The following is a 6262-nucleotide window of genomic DNA, read 5'->3' as shown; positions in this document are numbered from 1 at the left end:
GAAGATACTGTTTGAATGACAAGCGGCCAGAAAACCTAATCAGGGACTCATCAACGCAGACAACTTGATGGAGAGTAAACAAGGCTGCAAATTGTTGGTTGAAGTGGTTTACGAGGGGCCAAGTTTTGTAGAGCCGATCAAATCCAGGGTCACCCCGAGGATGACAGAGTTCATTATCAATGAAGTGCATGAACTGCAAGATCTGCTCGTATCGTGTCCTGGTCATGGAGGCAGAGAACACGGACATATGGTGTATTGGGTCAGTGAACCAATATGACCGCAACTCACTCTTTTTAATTATGCCCATGAGGAGGGATAGGCCCAGGAACGTCTTAAATTCAAAAACCGTTATAGGTTTCCAATCTCTGGCAAGGGTCAGCTGGGAATTAGCGGCGATGAATTGACCAGCATATAAATTGCTTTAGTCCAGAATAGATCTATAGAGATCTTCCGTGATAGACAGCGAACAAAAATCAAGTGACGTAAAATCAACTGTTTCTACCTGAATGCCTCTTCACTAGTGTACCTTCGATTTGACATTTTGGTCTCTAAATTTATTGGTACACTAGTGAGACTCACAGGAAAAAAAGCACCTGACTGCCAGCGACTGATTCAAACGCTACCAAAAAAACTGTTGGTGTTCGCAGGGACCAGGCCTGACTCTGCAAACGCTGCAGTTATGTGTGTTGTCTTTTTGTAAGTGACAGTGATCGATTGATACTGCACTTGGGTGGGCTGGGCTGGGCGGAGGGGCTAAAAGCAAGTGCTAGCAGGTATCTGGGCTGATCCCGCTAATGCTGCATTTTTGGGAACCCTAAACTGCTAGGGATGCTAATATAGTTCTGATCAGATATTGATCTGTTCAGACACTATACTACTAAAGGAGGTGTATGGTGCGTGCGGGGGTGTTAGCGCTACAGGCACTAATCTGACGCTGCCTGGGGCGACGCAGACCCTGACTAAAGCTAAAACCTAACTGATGTCACCTGCTGGGTGATCAGGGGGTTAAACCTTTATTGGGTAATATATGGCGGGTGCCCTGATGCTATAAAAAAATAGATAACCAGCGTCACCCGTGACACTTATACAGTGATCACTGGTGACAGGGGGTGATCAAGGGGTTATTATTAGGGAGGGTTAGGGGGGTCACTAGACCTATCTGGGCCTACACTAAGTATCCGGTTAGTATCACTAATGACACCAGTACAGTGATCAAAAAAAATAATGAACACTGCACTGGGTGACACAGTGACAGAGGGTGAAGGGGTTAATGGCGGGGGGGTGATCGGGGGTGAAATATGTGTGTAGCACCCTCTACCATAGGTAGGTGCTAGCATAGGATTTTTGCTAGGGAGACTGTCAGTACAGGTAAATTTAGGCAGGCCTATGCTTTAAGCTAGGCCTGTCTGTTTTTGATCTGGGGGCAGGGAGTGGTTAGTGTAGCAGTGGGTGTGACCACCTGTGCTTTGGTTCTAAGGTGCCTCCCCTGCTTCCAGGGTTCTGGAAGAAGGGCAGGGCCTAAAACTGGAGTGGCAGGCAGCTCTTGTGAGGAGCCTTGACCAATCCCCAACTGGAATTGGCAGGGGGCAGGCCTCCCATATAAGCTGAGGTAACAGGCCACTGGGGGGAGTTGTCGGCCAGGAGAAGTGGAGAATGGAGTACTAGACAGCAGCAGTAGGGCACCCCCATCTGTGGGGGGTTCGCCGATTGCGGGAGGAGGCCTGGGAGAGCTGTGAGGGAACTTCACCCTTACACGGTCATTAGTGAAGTTTTCATCATTACACGGTCGTTGATGAGGAATTCTTGGAGCAGAGGGGCAGGAGATGCTGTCGGAACATACGGTCCGGTTGAGTTCTACACCATTGACTCGAGGCAGAGAAAGGTCGGTGAGTGTACCACAGTGGAGGGCTGGATGTGGAGACATGCTAGGGAGTCTGTGAGGAAACTTCATCCTTACATGGATGAAGTCCTCATCATTACACAGTCATTGATGGAACAGAAAAGAGACTGTGGGGAATAGTGCCAAATCGATGCAGCCCGAGGGTGCAGGATTTGCAAGCTGGGCTAGCTGGGAACAGTAGTCCACTGTTCAGCACATGCTATTAAACTACTAGGCCTCCAGGGAGAGGTACTGTAGGCCTCTGGCCTAGTAGCAGCAATTAATCAAAGTCAGCATCAGAGACTATTCAGAGTGGGATCCTTTGCATATAGAAGAGGATGTAACAAGAAACCTAATGTGCTACATATATAGAATAAGTTTGTGCAGGAGATAAGGGTTCCTGGGAGCAATAGTCTGCAGGAGTTACGCAGAGGAGGAGCTATAATCTGCATGGAGATGCAGGGAAGAGACTGTAGATCAGAGATATGTAATTAGCGGACCTCCAGCTGTTGCAAAAACTACAAGCCCCATCATGCCTCTGCCTCTGGGTGTCATGCTTGTGGCTGTCAGAGTCTTCTATGCCTCATGGGACTTGTAGTTCTGCAACAGCTGGAGGTCCGCTAATTGCATATCCCTGCTGTAGATGTTAAGCATGTGCATCATTTCTTCAAGGCTCAAACAAGGTTCTAAATTACAAATATGATGGCAAAGTAATCTGATCTATGGGCATCCCATATACCCCTTTCCCCAACCAAGTTATATCCCCCCAATAAACAAAAACAAAACAAAGCAGATGACTATTCATTGTTTCAGAGGTGATATATGAAGGTCTGGCAGCAGGGTGATATGGTGGATGTTAGTAACTAGTGGCAACACACCGCTAAATGTGCCTATGTGTACTGATGTCAGTGTAGTGTTGGTGCAACTCACGGTTAGATGTTATCTCTCCTCTCTCTGGAATGAAAAGACTTCCACAAGGAGAAATTACATCACTTCCCCTGCAGTGTTTACACTTACACATGCAGGGGAAGGATCTCATTCGCCAGGAGCGATTACCAGGACCAGGCCAGATATCATTGGACTGGGGATTGATCAGTTCTGGATTTAATCTGATCGTCACGGCCGCTGAGGGGGCGTGCGCGCACGCCCCCTCGGCGGCCGGGCGCCCGACGTAACATAATGGCGATTCACCTGCCCGTGTCATTCTGCCGCAGTAAAACTGCGGCGGCTGGTCGGGAAGCGGTTAACATAAATAAAGTTACTAAAATTGCAGCAGAATTATGATTTTCAATACTAACAATGTACAAAAAAAAGAAAGTAAACAATACTGATTAAAAGAGCAATATATAATATTCAAAAGTCTTGAATCTGATTTTCATAAATGAATAACATTTTAAAGAGCTGCAAATTGGTAAAAAAAAGTAAGATGCTTTTTAAACCTTTTGATCCAATACCATTTAAAATGTAAGTGCACCAAATGAGTGCAGAAGGTGAATTCCAGGATGATATTAGAGCCACTCAGAGAGTAGGCTGTGTCCCTTGAGCTAGTTTATGCAAAATTTTCATGTTTGACTGGAGCATACCTTTAAACCTCTACCCGGGGACTTTCAAAGTCAGGATTTATGGTATAAAGAATTATTTATGAGGAAATCCTTGCATGTCAGAAATTCTCACTGGGCAAGTGAACTGTCAATCAAAATAAATTAAAAACTATTAGAAGTGTCTATAAACAGAATTGAGATGGATGTGGTTCCTTGGAGATTCGGAAAAGAAATGTTACGGAAATTCTGTGTGCCTTTAGCAGTTTATCCAAGTAGCTTCATATTGGATAGTCCTACTGAGGTTGTAAATTGCTCTGTCCATTGCAAAGTTTCTCAGTGACAGATAGCGCTTGCCAAGTTTGTTGAATGTTTTTCTTTTGTAGAGCAAAGGAAATAGAACAGCTACAAAGTACATAATACTGGAGGAGGCTGAAAGCATTGCATCAGTCTCTCACAAACTATAATTAACCACCTCAATACAGGGCACTTACACCCCCTTCCTGCCCAGTCCATTTTTCAGCTTTCAGCGCTGTCACACTTTGAATGACAATTGCGCGGTCATGCTACACTGTAACCATGTGAAATTGTTATCATTTTCTTCACACAAATAGAGCTTTCTTTTGGTGGTATTTAATCACTACTGGGTTTTTTATTTTTTCCTACAAAAAAACAAAAATTTTGAAAAAAAAAAGTTTAAAATTTTGTAAATAAGTAATTTTTCTCCTTCACTGATGGACTCTGATGAGGCAGCACTGATGTGCACTGATGAGGTAGCACTGATGGGCACTGATAGGCTGCACCGATGGGCACTGATGAGGTGGCACTTATGGGTACTGATGAGGCGGCACAGATTAGATGGCACTGATGAGGAGGCATGAATATGTGCACTGATAGTTGGCACTGATGAGCACTGATAGGCGGCACTGATGGGTGGCACTGGTGGGCACTGGGCAAAGATAGGCGGCACTGGTGAGCATAGATAGGCAGCACTGGTGGGTACAGATAGGCGGCACTGATGAGCATTGATGGGTGGCATTGATGGGCAGCAGTGATGAGCATTGATGGGCAGCAGTGATGGGCATTGATGGCCAGCACTTATAGCCAGCACTGACTGGCATCACTAATGGGCACTGATTGCTGGCACTTGTGGGCACTGATTGCAGGCACTTGTGGGCACAGATTGGTGGCAATTGTGGGCACTGGTTGGCACCGATTGCTGGCAGTGGTGGGCATTTATTGCTGGCACTGTGGGCCCTTAATTGTAATCAGGGCACTGATGATCATTGCCCTTATTACATCCCTAGATGTCCTCTGTGAGGAGATGCCGATGATCAGCTCTCTTCTCCTCACACTCTGTCAGCGTGAGGCAAGGAGCGCCAATTACCGGCATCTCCGTGTTTACATGTGACCGGCTGTGATTGGACACAGCCGATCACATGGTTAAACAGCCGCGGCTCTTTACACAGATCGGGGTGCGCCATGTCCTAGCAACACGGCAGGGCCACACAGGGGGCGCACGAGAGCGGTCGTTCTGGGAGGCCGTCATATGACGTCCACCCAGAACGAGAGCCGCACCGCCCAGCCGTCATTTGACGGTGGGCGGGCAACAAGTGGTTAATAGATGAAAGAGTGATGATAGTGAGATCTGGCAAACCCCACACTGTGTAAAGAAAATAGAGGAGTAGTACTGAACACCGAGCCATTATAATTTTCCCTAGAATTTTCAAATCAGTAACAAAAACTGATTTGAATTTCGTGTCTGTGCTAACCATTCATTGAGGGTGACACATTTAGCAAACCATAGGTCTACCTTAAAGGGGTTGTAAAGGCAGAAGGTTTTTTATCTTAATGTATTCTATGCATTAAGATAAAAAGCCTTCTGTGTGCAGTAGGCCCCCTCAGCCCCCTAACAGTTACCTGAGGTACCTCTCTGTCCAACAATGTCCACGAGTGTCTCAGCCGTCCGAGATTCTCCTTCTTGATTGGCTGAGACACAGCAGCAGCGCCATTGGCTCCCACTGCTGTCAATCAAAGTCATCTAGCCAATAAGGAAGAAAGGGGCGAGGTGGAGCTCCGTGTCTGAATGGATACAGGGAGCTGTGACTCAGCTCGGGTGCCCTCATAGCAAGCAGCTTGCTGTGGAGGCACTGAACAGGAGGGAGGGGCCATGAGCATAGAAGAAGCACCAGAGAAGAGGAGGATCTGGGCTGCTCTGTGCAAATCCACTGCAACAGAGCAGGTAAGTATAACATGCGGTATAACAGCGGCAAAACGGCTCTTCTGTGCCAGATCATGTACCTAGTACGTGATCTGGCACTTCCAGGTAGGTGGCACATGCCGCTTCTGCTGTGATTTGTCACAGCAGAAGTCAATCAGCGGATGCTGGCCAATGAATGTACGCCGGCATGTGCCGATCATAGGGAAAACACACAGAACAGAGGTCTGCCTATGTGAACTAGGCAGAGCTCCGTTCTGATGGGGGGGGGGGGGGGGCTGGGGCGGGGGATGGATTTTCTTTCCCTGGCTAGTCAATCAATATATGCTTATTGGGATTTTTTTTACCAAAAAATATGTATCAGAATACATATTGGCCTAAATGTATACATATTAGAATTTTTTTTTTTTGGATATGTTTTATAGCAGAAAGTAAAAAATATATATATATTTTTTTTTATTGTCAGTCTTTTTTTGTTTTTAGCACAAAAATTAAAAATGCAGCAGTGATCAAATACCACTAAAAGAAAGCTCTATTTGTGGGGAAAAAAATTATAGAAAATTCATATATGTACAGCGTTGCATGACCGCGCAATTGTCAGTTAAATTAATGCTGTGCTGTATCACA

The sequence above is a fragment of the Aquarana catesbeiana genome, linkage group LG01 (genome assembly GCF_042186555.1).
Source record: "Aquarana catesbeiana isolate 2022-GZ linkage group LG01, ASM4218655v1, whole genome shotgun sequence".
In the NCBI taxonomy this organism is placed as follows: Eukaryota; Metazoa; Chordata; class Amphibia; order Anura; family Ranidae; genus Aquarana; species Aquarana catesbeiana.
This window is presented reverse-complemented; position numbering follows the sequence as displayed.